This window comes from Polypterus senegalus, chromosome 1 (assembly GCF_016835505.1).
Source record: "Polypterus senegalus isolate Bchr_013 chromosome 1, ASM1683550v1, whole genome shotgun sequence".
Lineage (NCBI taxonomy): Eukaryota > Metazoa > Chordata > Cladistia > Polypteriformes > Polypteridae > Polypterus > Polypterus senegalus.
In genome coordinates this window covers 227352363-227371849 of record NC_053154.1, presented here as the reverse complement: position 1 = coordinate 227371849, position 19487 = coordinate 227352363, and the positions used below count along the sequence as shown (strand labels likewise).

Here is a 19487-nt window from a genome sequence, read left to right as displayed (position 1 = left end):
GAATTAACTATGAAAAAAAAATAGAAAGAGTTGAACCTGTTTATTTTAAAGAAAAAGAAAGGAGACATGACTGAAACGTCAAAAATTAACAAGAGACACAGATAGAGGCTTATTAAGAGTAAAATTTTGCAAGAATATAAAAAAAAAATAGATTATTCATATAGAGTATTATGGACACATGGAATAAGCTACCAGGTAGTGTGGTAGACAGAGAGGTTAGGGACCTTCAAAACTGGTGATTAGGATTGACAAGCGTTGATGGGCTAATTGTTCTTTCTCTTTAAAATTATTCAAATGTTCTTGGAAGCAACCCATGATAAGACACTCTCATATACTGTATTGTACAATTCGAGTCACTAGTTCACCTGATCTACTTATTTCTGGACAAACCCCAAGCAGAAACATAAGGAATGAGCAAACTCCACTTTGACAGAGACCAGGCCAGCCTCCTCAATTTGTTAAGTGTTGCATTTCCCTGACAAACAAATGTGCACAACTGAATGTTCAGCAAGAGTGAACCAAAACAGAGAAATCCACAATAACCCCTTTGGAAAACTGCATATCACTGAAAACTACCCACTGGCCATTGCTGGTCAATTAAGTTAATTGTTTTCAAAAAATTACCCAGCAAAAAAAATTTGAATTAGCTATAATCCACTCTAATTCAGGGTGTTCATAAGAAATGTAATGATTTATTTCATGATGTAGAAGTACATAATAAACAAAAATAGATGCATTAGAGAATAGAATATTAAAATGTGTGCTTCAATTTAAATGTTTAAAGTCTAGAGATTATAAAAAAAAATCATCATTTCATGTCATTCTCCAGTAGAGGTCCATATTAGGGTTAGAACCTTAGTAAAGGATCAAAATAACATTATTTTTGGAATCACTGACCTTGACATTGCCTAAGATAATACCCTGTATGCGTATGTTTGAATTTTTCACGTTAAACCTTCTGCAAGTTGCTCTTAGAGAGCTATGTTCAACTGTAAAGAATCAAATATAAAAATATCATATTTGTGAGCACTAGCCTCAAAATATCATAAATCAACACTCCACATGCATATATTAGCAATCCATGTTTTTTGAAGGTTTGTGAAAAGGAGAAACGTTGTCCCCTCGTATCCCAATAGGAGATGAACCCTTTGGGTCAGTTAATGTAACATGCACAACTAAAAGTCTTCCAGATCATTTCTGATGAAGCCAACCTACTGATTTTCACTTTATCATAAAGGCATAATTACCTGTACAAAATATGGTCAAAATTGGCCTTTTCAGGTATAGAGGGCCAGAAATACTGGGAACCCTAAAAGATTCAAGATTCAAGAGTATTTATGGCTAACTAAAAGGATTACAATATGCAATCTTTCAAGGCAATTTTGCTTGGCTTTTCTCTGCATTCATGATGGCTAACACGGTACAACACCCTAGTACTAAAGCATTCATAAGTAATTCTTATGAACACAAAATGTTGTTTCTTCTGTAAATCTTTCATGAACAGTAGAACTCTGCCTAAATGACTTTGTTTTAAGGGACAATTTTCATAACTGGCATCATCATCTAGAGGATACTGATGCTGGCTCAAATCCTGGCTACTGCAGAATGGAAAGTCAGCACAGTGGCATACTAGTTAACACCACTACCTTATAGTCACAGAGTGATGAGTTTAAATCCAACCCTGAGCATTGGGTATGTAGCATGTCAGTGTCTGCATGGTGATTGTGTGCTTTTTTTCTTCATGTACTCTGGTTGTCCTTCTACATCCCAAACATGTATAGTTTAGGTCAACTGGCTACTCATAAAAGGGAAGGGATGACTGAGACTGCTGTGTAGTGGAGTCGCACACCATCAAGGCTGGTTCTTTACCTTGTGACCAGTGTTGCCAGTAGAGTATTCAGCCGCTGTGACCCTGTATTATAATAAGTAGGTTACAGAAATTATTTATTTTTTTATATAGGACTAAAACCTGGTAAGGGCAAAGATATTTTTATATGCTTAAAGTTTCCAGAATGCCCAGACATTATAAGTATGGAGTAAATTTCTTCAGCTAAACATTACTTATGGATAAATGCTAAGTCTCACATTGTGAAAGTTAATTCCTCCACTTAACTGGGTAACTAACATTTTCTTGGTAATCTTGACTAATTGAAGGCTTTTAAGGAGCTTTAAATAACCACTCATTCACAATACATTTTCTCCACTGAGACTGTGTTATTCCTAATTGTAGAGAAGTGGGAGCAAAAGGTGAAAAAAGAAAAGAAATTGCATTCTGCAGAACTTTCAAACAACTTCAAGAAAAAGCCAGTGTGGTTCGGGTTTAAATTTATTTAAATTTATCTGCAACCTACACTTTTTAAAAAAGGTGTACATTGATTTGCATTTGAGAAAATCAAATATAATTCTGATTCTTGTTGTTCTTAATAAGGCAAAAAAAATGAGACTAAGTTTGTATGAAGCAAACCAAAAAGTGTTTTTTGCATATTAACATATTCCAGGCCACCATTGTTATTTTACTATAACATCATCATTATAGGGCAGCACAGTGGCACAGTGGTGGCGCTGCTGCCTCGCAGTAAGGAGACCTGGGTTCGCCGTCCGGGTCCTCCCTGCGTGGAGTCTGCATGTTTTCCCCATGTCTGAGTGGGTTTCCTCTGGGTTTCTTCCCACAGGCCAAAGACATGCAGGTTAGGTGCATTGGCGATCCTAAATTGTCCTTGGTGTGTTTGTGTGCCCTGCGGTGGGCCGGCGCCCTGCCTGGGATTTGTTCCTGCCTTGTTCCCTGTGTTGGCTGGGATTGGTTCCAACAGACCCCCATGACCCTGTGTTAGGATATGGATATAGTGGGTTGGAGAATGACTGATGATTATCATTTTATATATAGGACGACTTTATGAAAGGACCGAGAGAGAGACGATACCTCCCCCGGGACACGAGAAGGCAGCCCTCTTGGTTTGTATCGGGGCTTAGAAGCTCAACCCTGCTGGTACCTGTGTGTTGTCAGGAAAGGGTCCGGGTGCACCGGGAGTACTTCCAGGTGTCCATGCAGCACTTCTGCCACACCAGGAAGTGCTGCCAGAGATGATCGTCAGAGGGCATCTAAAGTGCTTCCGGGGGCAATATAAAAGGGGCCGCCTCACTCCATTCAGGAAGCCAAAGTCAGAAGGTGGAGAACAGAGCTTGTGTGGAGGAGTGAAGGCGGTAATATTAGAAGAAAAGAGAAAGAGAGAGAAACAAGGAAGAAACTGAGCCATAATTGAGGGCACTGTTTGCAAAAAGGAAAAGAAAAGGACATATTTTGGCACCTGTGTCTCTGTGCGTGTGTGCCTGGGGCTGATTTTCCACAATATTGTATATTCTGCCTGCATCTTTGTGGATTTTGCACCAAATGCCCCAGTTTTTGTGTTAGGCTAATTGGCATTTCCAAACCTTCCCCATTTGTGTAAGTGGGGCCTGCTATGGATTAAAAACCAATCTAGGGCTCCTTTCATTTTGTGCTCAGTGTTGCCAAGGCAGGCTTCCTGAATTGGATTAAGTAGGATTGTAAATGTTATACTTGATAGCTGATTTTTAGAAGAAGTGAAGTTTGTCTTTCAGTTTAATGTGCCATCGTGTTTCACATTCATTTCAAGGACCAAATGAAATGAACAAAGTTAAAAAAATTTGCTGCTGATGGGAATGAGGGGGTTCTGAATTTACTGCATCTCAGGTGCAGGAACCAACCTTGGATGGGGTAGACGTCCCTCAGAGGGCACTCTGGCATAGGACACTCACGTATAAACACAAACTAATGCAGGCACAATTTGCATTTACCAACCAGCCGAATATGCACATCTTTGAGAGTACTCAGAGAAAACCTGTTTGGACAATAATAAAATGTACAAACTCTACAGATGGTGAGTGTCTCTGAATACAAACTCAGCTGTGAGACCACAGTGTGAAACACAATACAAAAAAAAAAGACTAATATAAGAAGCCACAATTATTTAATATTAATCTGTAGTACTAGGTATTATGAGGCAGCTTATTCTTTTTGTGTCTGTGTAGTTTTTTTTTCTATATGGAATCTGCTTTTCCTCCAACATTCCAAAGACAATCAGTGACTCAAAATTTCTCCAGAGCCAAAGTGTGCCCCATAATGCACTAAGCTCAACTTCAGGTGTGACCCTGTAATTGGATTAAGAAGTTTTGAAAAAAGAATAAATCATGTGTATTATACTGGAGGATCAAAAAAATAGTTTGGTAAATCTTGCTTTCTGCGATGTCATAACTCATATTGTACTCTGTAATCAGAGGTTTGTTACTTTATATCCTTTTTTTTAGTTTCAAAGTGTTTTCTCATTAAATGCAATGCATTCTATAATTATGCTGTGCTTATCTCAATAACCCATTTTCACTGAGATGTACCCGCAGGCTCATAGACAGGAAATAGGAGAAGAATATTATTGGATTTTTCCCTAAATTTCTTGGGTTTTCTTAATTCCATTGTTGAACCCCATGAGAAGTTAAGGTTTTTTTTTATCTGAGAAGGAATACAAATTGAGGAGTAATGTAAAAAGTTAATCATCAAATATAATATAAACAAACTAAATGCTGCTCTAATATGGTCTCTGATAAACACAGAACTATTAAATTTTAGACTTTCAGTCCCTTTACCACTGACATATATTTTCTAGCTGTGCATACACCATACTCGCTAACAGGCTGTAAACACTGCACAAGCAAAATTGCTGTCGTCAGTTGCTATTACTCAATGTTAAGTTAACTTAAAGTTCAATGGTTAGTGATACTGCCTCACAGCTCTGAGAAATGGGTTCAGATCCTAGCATGATTAAAGCCTATGTGCAGTTGGTACTTTCACCATGTGCCTGGGTTTGTTTTAATCCCAGATATTCCGCGTTCCTTTCATATCCGTAAATTAACCCTGTTCATTTGAGTGCATCTGTTTGTGTGTGTAAAGTGAGTACAATCCACTGTACGCTTCTGTTTTGTGCTTGGTTCAGCCAGGAAATACTCAGATCCCCTAATCCTAAATTTAATATTGGATTAATAATGATTAAGGTGAAAATGATGCTAAAAAGCACCTAATGCTTTTTTTGAGAGGTCTGACAAAGGAGGCGAGAATACTCATTAAAAATAAACATGGTCTATTAAGTATAATTAAAAGCTAAGTTGTCTTTTGCCACAATGACTCTTCAGGAGCTGCATCAGAAAGCGTTATTTGATTTAAAAACGACAGAATGGTTTTATTCTCAAAGTACAGATAACAGTAACAGACAGGACTGTGCACCATTACATCACGATGGCTTGTGAATACTAATCTGTGATCTGTCCTTTGCTTATTTCCTTTACAAATAAGAAAAAGGTGTAGGTTAACTGTAAAGTGTGGCCAACCACCACATCTATAGGAGACCTAAAGCATGAAGGTATTGTCCTTTGAGATACTGAGTGAGAGAAAAAAGAGGATTCAATTTAATCAGCAGATCCACATAATTCCTTAATGTGACCTATAGTTTGGCCAGAGTACATTACATGCCCATCCTCAGTGTAGCAAAGAATGCGCTTTGTCACCTCATCATTGACTCAAAAGTATGTTTTTCAGCAATTGGCCCCTTATTAGGAGTATGCTGAAAGTGTCACACTTTAATATTATTAATGTATGACTTTGTCTGGTGATTTGACCTTTGTGTGGGATCTGAGAATGAATATTGTATATAGAGTGGTCAAAGCAGGCCACCTACATGTTCATGAGACTATTTAAGGTCCATCTAGACCTTGTTTCTTAGCAAAATTAATCAATGTGGAATTGATACATTATTCAATGTTAACTGCATCATGACACTTATGAAACTCCCTAAGTCAATATTAAACACAGGTATAATTTTGAAAGTAACAGCTTTTGTTTGTGGATCAGTAAAAAAAACAGAACGAATGTCACACTGGTAGCTCTGTAATGCTAGAAGATATTCTGCCTTTCACCAGCGAGAATGTCACTCGTGAAAAATAACTGCATATCTCTGGCAATTTATTTATTTAAAGGGTGGCAGAGATTTGAGCACAAAAGAATGAAAATGTAGTTATAGGACAAGCAAGAAGTGATCAATTAGGCAAATATCCTTGTACAGCATAACAGAAATCCAAAGTTGAGGAAGCAAAATCTATATCATAAAATCTAAAAAGATGATTTAAAAATGCAGATATTAGTCTCCAATTTTTCCTTTTATCCACACTACCCTGGCATTTTTAACCCCTGAAAATGGAGACTTTTTAAAATGAACTCCAAAGATGTATACAGTACTTCTGAAAACACTGGCTAAGTATTGCATTATGGGTAGGTGAAAACACAGAATTTTGACAACAAAGACACTAGTCATGCTTTGATTTGCTCACGCTTAATCGTGTTTCACATTCATTTCAAGGATCAAATGAAATGAACAAAGCTAAAAAGTTTTAAGATAGGAATGAGAGGGTTCTGAATTTACTGCATCTCAGGTGCAGGAACCAACCTTAGATGGGATAGACATCATATTGCATTATGGGTAGGTGAAAACACAGAGTTTTGAAAACAAAGACACTAGTCATGCTTTGATTTGCTCAAGCTTAATAAGTAGTACTTCTCTGATTGGATCCTGCTCATTATTGCATCTCATTCCCTGAATGGCCATCCTTCATGGAGGAAAACCATATTCCAACCTAGTTGGCACAGAAAATTTGCTTTCCATGGTGTTTATTGTGTTCCTTACCTATATGCATCTAAACTGCATTTTGCAGAGTTTGAATGTTGAATACAGTAATCCCTCCTCGATCGCAGGGGTTGCGTTCCAAACCCCCCCGCGATAGATGAAAATCCGCGAAGTAGAAACCATATGTTTGTATGGTTATATTTATATATTTTAAGCCCTTATAAACTCTCCCACACTGTTAACATTATTAGAGCCCTCTAGACATGAAATAACACCCTTTAGTCAAAAGTTTAAACTGTGCTCCATGACAAGACAGAGATGACAGTTCTTTCTCACAATTAAAAGAATGCAAACTTATCTTCTTCTTCAAAGAATGCGTGTCAGGAGCAGAGAATGTCAGAGAGAGAAAGCGAGATAAAAGCAAACAATCAAAAAATCAATACGTGCTTTTGGGCTTTTAAGTATGCCGAAGCACCGCGATAAAGCGGCATTTTGTAGGGGAGCGTCCGTATCCTCTAGGCAAACAGCCTCTGTGCAAACAGCCCCTCTGCTCACACCCCCTCCATCATGCGCAGAGAGAATGAGAGAGACAGAGAAAAGCAAACAATCAAGCACCGCGCGGGAAGCATATCGCATATCATTGAGGAGTTTTAGTTAATATGTAATACATGCTCTGATTGGGTAGCTTCTAAGCCATCCGCCAATAGTGTCCTTTGTATGAAATCAACTGGGCAAACAAACTGAGGAAGCATGTACCATAAATTAAAAGACCCATTGTCTGCAGAAATCCGTGAACCAGCGAAAAATCTGTGATATACTGCATATTTAGATATGCTTACATTTAAAATCTGCGATGGCGTGAAGCCGCGAAAGTCGGAGCACGATATAGCAAGGGATCACTGTACACATTACCAGTCACTACATTTCAGCAATAAATCCCATGGCTGGTGGTGTTAACCACCTCTTCAAGGATATTTCTGGCCAATGTGTGTATGTCAAGTATAGGCAAACAATATGTCATATAAGTTTTCAGTGTTTTAGTGTGGGTGGAAATACTTTTATAAACAATGTGACAATGCTAGTGTGGATTAAATGAAACTGTGGTAGTGTGGACATAGCCTTAGACATACAGTACCTACACATGTACGGAGAACAGGCAGAAAAACTAAAATAAAAGGCAAGGAGAAAGCAGGACTGAAAATATCAAAATTACCTCCATGAGGAATATTAGTTAACAAAAATCTGATCAGTTAGGGTTGAAGCAGAACTTGTCTCACCTCCACACTCCCAGCACACTCCCAGCTGCAGTATACTGTAACTAAAGTTTTTTTTGTTTTTTTTTTTAAGAGAAGAAATCACTTGTACTCAGTATCCTTGTGTGAAATAAAATACTCAGTATGTATTTTATTTCATTGTATATTTTACAAAACCCGGCTGGCTTCCTTGATTTGCCAAAGATGACAGAAACTGAACACACATCATGTTTTAGAAGAAAAAATTGTACATGTATGCAAATGTTTTTCTGATAAGTTTTTAATCAACGTAATTATAAGTATTGTTTCCGATTTAACTGGGAAGTCATGCAAAACACTATAAATGAAATCTTGCTGTATGTGGGAAGTACATTGTGCCACAGTTTTGTGTGCCAGGTGATTTTTTTCAAGTCAATAAGTCCTTCTAGGAAATTTGATTGCGTTTCCTGTGTAGATGGTTTCACATTACATGGTATTTGTGGGGCTTGATGTGCCTCAGGGTAATTTTTTTTACACACGGCTTTTAAAGGTTTTATACCCTTGAAGAAAAACTTTGTACCCCAGAAACATATGTCATTTTATATAAATGAATAACCAATAAATTGTGCATCTGTATACAACATATCTGTTACTGACTTTCTCCTCCCTTGCTGGTGACACCTGAGCTGTAGTTTTTTGATTTTGTGTTTTGCTGCTCCTTTTACTCATGGTTTGATCAGCAGTTTTTTTTTCCATCGTTTTTGCCTTTGTACAGCACTTTCAGATAACTGCTGACTATGGGAGGTACTACAGAATAAAGGCTGAACTGATGAGCTGAATTCAAGGGGACAGCCTCTGTTTTCAGGCAGCTTATCGTGCTGCATTTTTGAAAGTTGAAGCATCAGCAAAAGCAATACTTTAATGTTCTTTAGTGTCTCTCATCTGTGGTCTAGTGGGGCATTTAGAGGCCAATGGACAGGCCATCTTATGTTTTCACCAACCACACTGAAAATGCTGACTGGCTTCACATTCAGTATCAGGTGGTTCCAGTAAGGCTTTCACAGCACAGTGGCTCCTTCACCCCAATACCAGTCTCTTGCTCAAAGGTCACTAACTTTGAAAGCTTCTGACCACTGCAGTTGCTTTTTGTTTAACTTTGGTCAAGCTTCCTGTTTTCTGCCTAGTAACAGGAGCTCAAAAGACACTAAACATTACGATGAAGAGTTTGTAATCTTCAGCTAATCAATTCTATGTGGTTAGGTTAAAAAATACCAGAGCATTAACATCTGACTTCATTCATTCATTGGGGTCACAGCAGATTAACATTTGTCAGCATTTTTGTTAATAGTTTGAGCAGCACAATCAACTTATGGGCATAGCACTTGTATTCTGCTTCCCTGGAAGTAGCCTGATAGCCATAGGTTATTGATTTGTTGCTTTTTGTTTTAATAGTGTACAGGCTGGCATTTACAAGTTGATGGCACAGTGCCACCTTGTGTCTTTGTGCATTTGGAATATGATCATGAGGGTGTTCTAATCTTTTAGGGAGTAGACCGCTTTCGCTGTGAATGGAATTAATTATTTCTTACATACAGTCTGTTTCCAGATCTTCCTTAAGTACATTGAGAACCCAAAGAAAGGAGTGTCTTTAAAGAGCTAAACTGAGTCAATTATAGGATGTGACTGAACATGATTCTCAGCAGCATGCAAAAAATTGTGTGCAAAGTCCTTTTTAATTTTAAATGTTAGTGTTTCAGCTAGTCCCCTTTTCAGGATTTCCAATAATGAACAGTCTGCTGAGCCACCCTGTGTGTAACACATGAATGGATTTCACATCACACAAGTATAGAAAATGACACATAGCTGACATAAAATTGACCTAAAACAGCACCTACCTAAACAAACAATTTTAGATTTTCTGCCTGGATGTTTACCCGTTTTCCATGTGAGTTTTCTGCAAATACTCCAGTCTTCTCCTACTTACCAAATGAGTGAGCTTCTATTTAGTTGGTGACAGTAATTTGGCCCAGTGTGAGTGAGTGTGACTTACAATGGTATTTATAACAAATAAATTCTTTGCATTTATATAGCGCTTTTCTCACTACTCAAAGCGCTTAGCAATTGTAGGTTAAGGGCCTTGCTCAAGGGCCCAACAGAGATGAGTCCCTATTGGCATTTATGGGACTCGAACCGGCAACCTTCCGATTGCCAGTGCAGATCGAAAACAAGTCAACTAAATCTCTTACAGAGTCGAAATGGGTATCAACAAATCTTGCCTGATTTGGAAAGGCCAAACTACACAAATAAAATGATAATACATCGGACAATGCAAAATACAGTCTCAAGCAGAAAAGAATCTGGGATGGTGCAGTTGCAGACCTATACATTTCTAGACTCCAGTCTCGTATATGTAAATACATATACAAAAGTGTGTACAGTACATATACTGTATATATTATTATCATCAACTTAATGGCCATTTTTCGAGTTTACACAGGTTATCTGATTTCTCCCAAAACCTTTTTACTATACTTTTCTGAACATATCAACCATACCTCCCTCTGCCACCTTCTGGACTTCATCTCATCCACTTCCATCTTGGTGCACCTCTTATACATACCCTATAAAGGCAACTATACCTGGAAATGAAAGTGCCTATTCTGACACAAATGAAAATGTCAGGCCACAAGGCCAAAAGAACCAGGAAATGAAATCTTAACCAAAAGATTAGCAGGGGAAAAAAACAGGAATCCCATTATGCAAAACAAATATCAAAGTCTTAAGGTCATGTCACATTAGATAACTTTTCCTTCAACTTTCAGCTGTAGCCTTCATTAAATAATCTTAACCAATAAGTTGGGAGGCAGTGAGCAGCATCCTCCCTTGAAGGCCAGTTTTCTAGTCTGACATACTCAGCCACTCATTCCAACCAATTTGAAGCACTTATACAAGCAGTAGCTTTAAAATCAATATGGAAAAATCACCAGAAAATTAAAGAAAGAGAAAAAAAACAGATCTAACAAAATCAGAATTCAACCTCCAGGACAGGTTTGATTTTGTCTTTAGTTGCTGGAGTGGGCTCCTCATACCCGAGAGCTGACAACCAATGAATGCTCACTCGGAAGTACAGTGCATATAATGCAGTGACGAGGAATAAGGAACGCGGGTGTTTTGGATCTCACAAACAGAAGAAAGGGATTAGTCTGTCTGATGTCTCATATTTTAAGTACCATGACATAATGGAAAAAAGGGACTGCAGCATACCTGTTAACCCTTCATACAACATCAGTATCACTGAATGTCACAAAATGGGACAAATATGACTCTGCTGGAAGGTCTGCACACATTCACTAAATTAGACATGCCCAGCAATTTCATTCAAGTAAATTGACATGGTCCAGCGACAAGATTGTTGACAGGTCTGACATTCCCAATTACTAGAAGTCAAGTGATGTGACATAAGTTTTAGAGAACTTAGCCAAGAACTTGTTATAACAAGAAAAAACTACATAAAAGAAAAGTTTTAGATTGTTTCCCAAATCTTGGTGAAAGAGAAAAATAGACAGACAGACAGACACACACACACACACACAGCACCAGTTTAAGTATGACAGGTCATTGCATCATGGCAACAACTATGCAAAACAGCACCTGCTACAGAACAAGATGGTGTTTTGGTATTTCCAAACCACAAAACATCATAATAGTGCTAGATCACTAAAAAAAGGATAGAAATTTAAGTGCTTTTATTTAGGAGGCAAATTAACAAAGTGAGAAACATGAATCCACTAATAGGGCCTCAATTGGGCCCATCTACTCTATATGGATAGAGTATACTGAGATAGAGATGGATACTCTATACAGGTTCTGGGCAGATACTCTTATATTAGGTGCAGCTCTTCTGCTTGTCTGTCTTTCTCTTACTCATTTGGCCACCTTAATCTACTGTATTCTTTAGACCCCAATTTCTGGGGTGGCCTGTCAGTGTGTTTGGGCCACCAATCCTCAAGAATGCTTCTGGCAAAGATCCAGGTACTTAATACTGATACACTGTGGCATAGTGATTTAAGGTTTTAGACCCTGAGGTTGTGGGTTCATATCCCACTAAATGTGGATATCTGGCACTGAATTATACAATTGCTAATGGCGACAAAGTCAAGTAAGTTATTGGGGTTTTCCAAGCCTGTTTGCATTCTGTTTTTCAGGCTATTAGTTGTGGTGCTTTCTTCCTGGCCTGTTATATTTTGCTTCATTGTGTTTTCTGTGTCCCTCAACTAGTAACATGCACTCAGGATTCCTGTGGTAGGTCAATCTGAGATAAGGCAATATGTTCATCCATCCACTTTCTGTGTCCACTCTTCCCAATTCAACGTCACAGGAGTAGAAGCCTATCTCAACAGCATCTAGTTCAAGGAAGGAACCAGTTCTGGACAGGATACCAGGCCAGTGCAGGATATACTCATACAAACCTCAGTACTCCCTCATATGGGGCAATTTTAAAGTTACTCAACTTATAAACATGTCTTTATGATATGAGAGGTAAACCAGTATACCTGGAAAAGAATCCACAGAAACATAAGCAAATTCGAGACAGACAGATTCTAACCAAGGCCCCTGGGGCACTGAGGCAGCATGTACACCCCGCACCGCCCACTTTAATATTAATATGTGTATGTATTTCACTTAACCTTGAGAATGTAAGTGTAGAGACTGGTTTTTTTTCATTTGTAAGAATAATTCATTTTTCAAGGCTGATAACATTTTTATTCAAATATCAGTTATGTTACAGTACATACGCAATTAAGCTTTGATTTTGTAGCAGTTTACTTTCTTAAATTTCTTCTAAATCACATAAATCTAAGAATTGTTTTAACAGTGGTGAAATTTTATTTAACTGACTTCTTGTTTGTAAGCCTAAAACAATTACATGCTGTTAAGTGATTTTTGTTGTTGTGAATATTTCTCTTCTTTTTTGCCTTGCTGTCGTTGCAAAGATTGATATTTTTCTAGTCGTTTTTTTTTTAACTATAACGATACAATAAAGTATTCAATCCATGTGTGATTAAATAGAGAATTCTTCTAAAAGATGACGACATTAACCGACAGCCTGGAATTTCTGACTGCTGAATTAAGAAAAGAGGGCTTTTGAGTGCTGTTTGAATGGCTGCCCTCTCAGTGTTATTGATTTTGTAATAGGTAAAGACAAGCAGGAACTCCAGGCTTTTTCCTGCTTTTTCTTTCTCGGGTCAGTTATTTTCAAAACCAAATTTGAAAGGGATTATGTGGTAGAGTCCAGATGGAACAATGTTCTAATAAAAACCTTAATACTCATCTCATTTGAGAAAATGCACTAGGGATTCTCTTTGAGAACTACTTTTGGAAATGTTATAAAACAACAAATCTCTGCTTTATTAGTTGTGAAATGCAGATTGATTATTTTGTGAGAGCCGCAACTGAAAATTAAGGGCATTGCTTTTTTTGCAATAGATCATTTCTTTGACCCTTCTGTTTAATTTCTGTGTAATTTTTAATTACTCTATGTACTTTCTTTTTCCCAAGTTTGAAAAGATTATTTGTTGAAGAGAAACCCTATATAGTTTTTCAGGTGTTAAAGCTGGCACAGATTGGTGCCACTACTTCATAGTTCAGGGATCTATGGTTCAAATCCAAACCTACCTTTGTTATGTCTTTATGACCTTATGAGTTTTCTCCTAGTGCACTCACTTCTTCCCACATCCCAAACATGTGAAGGTTAAGTTGATGGGCACATCCAAATTGGCTTTGTGTTGGTTTAGGAGTAAGTTTACATGGGGATTGGCTGAAATCCTCTCCTGGGTTGGTCCCTGCTGTCCATCTCATTCTCCTAGTATACCTTCCTTGACCCTGAATGAGAATTAATGTTTTTAGTAAATGTATTGACATTTAGGTGGAGAAGCTCAAAATTTCAACTGCCCAGCCATTTTCTGAATCTGCATGTCCACTGCTGGTTCACATAGTGCCATATTTCGTTTCCAGCAGAATCATGAAGTGTGACTAATAAAATGATATTCAAAACAGAAATAGCACATGTAAAGTTATAAGTTTAGAAGCAGTGCTTTAAGCCTGATCTTCTTATGCCACATCATAATGTCAGTTATGAGAAACTGTTTACAGCTTCATCTGAGTTTTTTTCTGGATTTTTGTCCCACATTAAATATATACAAGTAAGGTTCAGTGGTGACTTTTAATTAACCAAATATGAGTGAGTGTTGTGTTCCTAGTCTTGCAAAGGTCCATCCTTCAGTGACACCCAGTGATCCTAAAATTTGTTTAATTGGGATGGAAAGAGAATGAAGGGAGTTATATAGCTGGGCCAGGAGTAACAGTGAACAATAAATCACACGTAGGATTACTAAGAAATGTATTTGCACTTTCAGTTGATTAGGTTTTCTTATGAAATGAGTACCAAAGTATTTGGTCCTGTGGATTTGTTTTTGATTGACAGGCTGGCTTTCTGTTTATTTAATTTCCCATCACTGAGCACAATCACCTTAAAACTGATCTTATGAAGTTGCAGAATGTCAAAAATACAGTGCTGTGTGATGTTTCCATAAAGCCTTTTCCACAGAAGTCAAATCTACTTTCTCTGCATCCACTGTAATGGCTTTTCAGGATGAACTGATTGCAATTGAAAGAAAGGAACATCTGGGGCCACATTTTTCTCCTCTGTATCTAAAAAATAAAGCAACTATACTAGACATTATTTAATTTTCAGCGGGTGAAGTAAGCACAGCACCTCTTCTCTCGGTGTGCATATTGAACATAAAATGATGTTGGTAGTGGTAGCAAATGTGCTGATTCTTTAATTATTTTGAAATATAGAACTGAAGACTAGTATAAACAGAGTGATAAAATAGGGAGAACAACTCTAAATGTGCAAAGGAATCGATGTGGCCAAATTATCCACAAACCATTCCAGGATATTTTATATTGGTAGTCCCCAGGTTTCGGACATCCGACCTACGACTTAAGAATGGGGCCGCAGCTGCGACTCATGCGCCTCAGTAACTGCCGTTCCGTCATCTTCGGCTTGGGGACACTGCAAGCGGTGGCTGGACGGAGGCCAGAGGGGGGCGATTTCACTACCCACGCAGTGTTGTGTCCCTTGGGCAGCTCCCAGCAGGGACTGCCTGCATATATATATATATATATATATATATATATATATCAAATTCTTAATACATAAGCTTTAATATGGTGTTGACACACCCTTTGCAGCTATAACAGCTTTAACTGTTTTGGGAAGGCTTTCCACAAGGTTTATGGGAATTTTTGACCATTCTTCCAGGAGAGCATTTGTGAGGTCAGGACAAGAAGGCCTAGCTTGCAGTCTCTGCTGTAATTCATCCCAAAGGTGTTGTATAGGGTTGAGGTCAGAGCTCTATGCAGGCCAGTCAAGTTACTCCACACCAAACTCGCTCATCCATTTCTTTATACACCTTGCTTTGCACACTGGTATGCAGTGATGCTAGAACAGGAAGGGGCCATCCCCAAACTGTTCCCACAAATTTGGGAACATAAAACTATCCAAAATGGCTTTGTATGCTGAAGTATTAAGAGTTCCTTTCACTGGAATTAAGCAGCCAAACCCAATCCCTGAAAAACAGCCCTACATCATAGTCCCCCATCCACCAAACATTACACTTGGTACAATGCAGTCAAGCAAGTACCATTCTCTTGGCAACCACCAAAGCCAGACTCATCCATTGGATTGCCAGACAGAGAAGCGTGATTTGTCACACCAGAGGACACGTCTCCAGTGCTCTAGAGAACAGTGCGGTATGCTTTACACCACTGCATCTGACGCTTTGCATTGCATTTGGTGATATAAGGCTTGGATGCAGCTGCTCGGCCATGGAAACCCATTCCATGAAGCTCTCTACACACTATTCTTGAGCTAATCTGAAGGCCACACAAAGTTGTGGTCTATAGCTATTCATTCTGCAGAAAGTTTGTGACTTCTGCACACTATCTTCTCTGTGATTTTACATGGTCCACCACTTTGCTCAGTTGCTGTTGTTCCCAATTGCTTTCACTTTGTTATAATACCGCTAACAGTTGACCGTGGCCTAGGTGACATCCTATCATGGTACAACACTTGAATTCACTGAGTTACTGAGAGCAACAAATTCTTTCACAAATGTTTGTATAAGCAGTCTGCATGCCTAGGTACTTCATTATATGCACAAGTGACCATGGAAGTGGATTGGAACACCTGAATTCAATGATTTTGGTAGTGTAGTGTATGTATAGTGGTATATATGGGCATCACAGCCAGCACTAATTTAGTATGTCAATTGTATGCCAACTGCACAAACAATATCACACTCACATTGAACCCATGGAACAACCAAATACCAAACAGCCTTGTGAAACTGACATGATAGGAAAGTATGCGATGTGGTTAGAATGCTAATAAAATAATGGTCTTCAGAACTTTGATGGTATTATTCCTATAATAATGTTAAAAAATTAAAATGCAATTTGTTTGGATCAGAAAGCTTGAATAGCCTTGTAATTCCTAATGTTAAAACTTGATTTTTGAAATACCGTATATATACCTGTACACTTTTAAATGAAGATGATCATATGTACGGAACACACATAATCTCCAGAAAACATACATGTTATTGATTGAAGGTTTGGTATTATGCATAGTTCTTTTTTGCCTGCATTTTTTATTTATACCTGAATCATATCATGGCTACCGCCATTTTATGTGTTTTTTTCATGGCCACAGCAATTAAGTTGCTCATAACAGTGCCATGATGCTACACAAATGGACTGGAGATGCAACACATAACATGATTGGGGTGGTGCTGTTTAAGATGCTAGTATGCTACCTCCAGCATTTCAGGTTTTTGAAATCACAAGTGAAAATCAACATTGTGTTCACACTTTTTCAAACATATTAGAGATGCAGAACTTTTTAATGTTTTGGACTAAGATTTAAGGTTAGCAGTTTTGGGGTGGTTGGAGGGTTGGGTGGGAGTTGTGATCACAGTAATAAACGACTAAGTGCAAAGTGCTTGAAAACTAATGGTACTGATATTAACAAAATTCTGATACTGTACCATTTTAAAAATGATTTTTTGGTACTTTTTCCAGTACCAGTATACTGTGCAACCCAACCCTGTATTGAAATAAGAGGGGTCTGACGTGAAAACTGATTTAGAGATACCTTCAGATTCTATAATTGCAACATATGGCTTACGTTAGTTCTATGTTGTAACCAGCCACCATTCCATTAGGATTGTTATCGACTGCAGTATACAAGAATTATTTAGCAAATCTCCGACATTCACAATGCAGTGTTTATTATGGATTTAGGATTTTAGGCAAGCTAAATGCACATTGAAATTACAGCAAAAATAAAGAGACTGAAATGCTTAAAATGACCTATGCCACTGCATCCTGGTCATACACTTCATAACAAAAGGACTAACACCACACTATAATTAAGAAGTCCTTGCAGCGTAATTGCACTTTATTGTCCATTTACAAGGTAGTCACTGCAAAATGAAATTCATGTGTTCTAAATACTGAACCTGCATCTTGCCTCACTCTTAACATCTGTTCATTACCTCATTTGAAAATACATGTTTAAATAGTATATCAAGTATAAATCATGATCTTAAAACCTTTGACAAAACACTGTGTTCTACCACAAGTTATCAATGTACTAGTTACTAGTTTACTAATATAGTATACTTAAAAATTAGTAAGTGTTTCCTAAAGAACTAAGCAGGACTGGTTTAGCTGAACATAATGTAAGCTAAAGGAGTATGCGCTGCATATTAAGAAGCGGGGGGGATCTGTTTGGATCGGAGTATAGAGACTCGAAAAGCCCTTCAATGGACTGGTGCCCCACACACAGCCACTTTTTGCTGTGGTTTTTAGGGTCCTGGTTCTGACTTCCTACAACCATATTCTTGGACTAAGTGGATTCAGAAAATGGGTATATGTATAGCCTAAAAAACTCACAAGAACAAAGAGGAAGATCTAAAAATATACTGCAGTTGGTTATCTTCTGATCATTACGGGTTTCATTTTTATTTTTCACATATAAAAGCTGCTAGGCATCTGTGTTCTAATTCAGTTCAGGCTTTCAGTCAGTTATATTCCAAGAATAAATGTAAGTACCAGTCACCTTTCATTTTCTTGTTTTACTGTCTCTTTCATGATGGCCTTATTTTATTGAGTTTTTTTTTTCTTCTTTTAAACCACTTTTGACTTTGACTTTATACATTAAATGCTCTCCATACCTGGATCTCACACAACACACATTCCTTTCTTTGCAGCTCTGTGTGTATTTTTCAATATTGCTAAATTTTAACTGTACCAAAAGCATTTACACTGAATAATTATTTTTCTTTAGCATTTGTTACCTGCTGTTTCCTTTCCATCTGTGAACTTATTTTTTAAACCAGCTTTTTTCCTTTATAGGCTAATAGATAGCCAGAGCCTATCATCAGCTGCATGCATAAGTACTCATACTAATTTAGATTTTCCAAAAGCCTAATACATGTCACATGGATGACCTATGCTATTTAATTCTAAAAATAAAGAAAGCACAGGTTTTTACTTAAGAGCTGCTGCGCGAGTTTAAATCCCAGGTATTCTGCATTTGGGCCACGTTTAATATGTGAGGCAAATCACCCCAATGTGAGTTAGTATGAGTAAGTAAGTGCATTACTGTGTCTCATGCAAAGCTGAATCCTGTTTCATGCCCACTGCTGTTTGTATAGGCTCTAGCTCCCCTATAACTTTATGCAGAAAAGGATGAACAGATGAAAATTAACATATAATATTTGCTTGTATTTTTGGCATCCTCAATAAAGATGAACAACATATACAGTAAATACTGTACATTGGGTTGCTGTTGACTCGCACCATGAAGCATTTCAGTCTGAACATATACACTGTGGTGAACTGCTTGTGGTAAGGTGTGAACATGTATTTTAAATGGGGAGCTCCATCAGTCTGCTGCCCAGAGCCCATCCCTAAACACTATTAGGATTGCTTTTTTTGTGATAGGCCATATCACAGGATTATTTTGTTAAGCAAAATAACTAATTATGGCTTAACTTTCATAGCCAGCTATATTAGGTGCACTGAGACTCCAGGAGAACGGTTGTGGCAGCAGCTTGGAGGCAAGTTTTTCAGTCTGGACAAGGAGGCCTGTCGTCTGTGCCGGCATGTTGAAAACCAGGCTTAACTTCATGCCATTCCTGGGCAGGCCATCTAATGAAGTTTGCGTGCAACATGACAGGATTAGTGGCTGGTAACAAGATGCACATAAGCCAGTTATGCAGAGAAGCCATAAAGGGAAATTCCCAGGGCAAAAGTGAAAGTGAAACTTTTGAAAGTTGCCTGAAGCTGGAGGTGCATACATATTTGTGTGTGCCCGAAGCAACACGCATTGTGAGTAGAGACACTGGAGAAATAGAGGATCTTCCACCTAGAATGAGGAGGCTACATTGGCGGAAGGTTGTGGTAGTGTCGATGATTGGATGATTGAGTTATTTCAGGC

At 38.0% G+C, this 19487-nt stretch overlaps 1 protein-coding gene across 6 annotated transcripts in view; it reads left to right on the top strand.

Annotated features, from left to right (window-relative positions):
* LOC120539587 (C-terminal-binding protein 2) overlaps positions 1-19487 on the top strand; it is a 391023-nt gene that overhangs the window by 56681 nt on the left and 314855 nt on the right. The window lies entirely within an intron of this gene.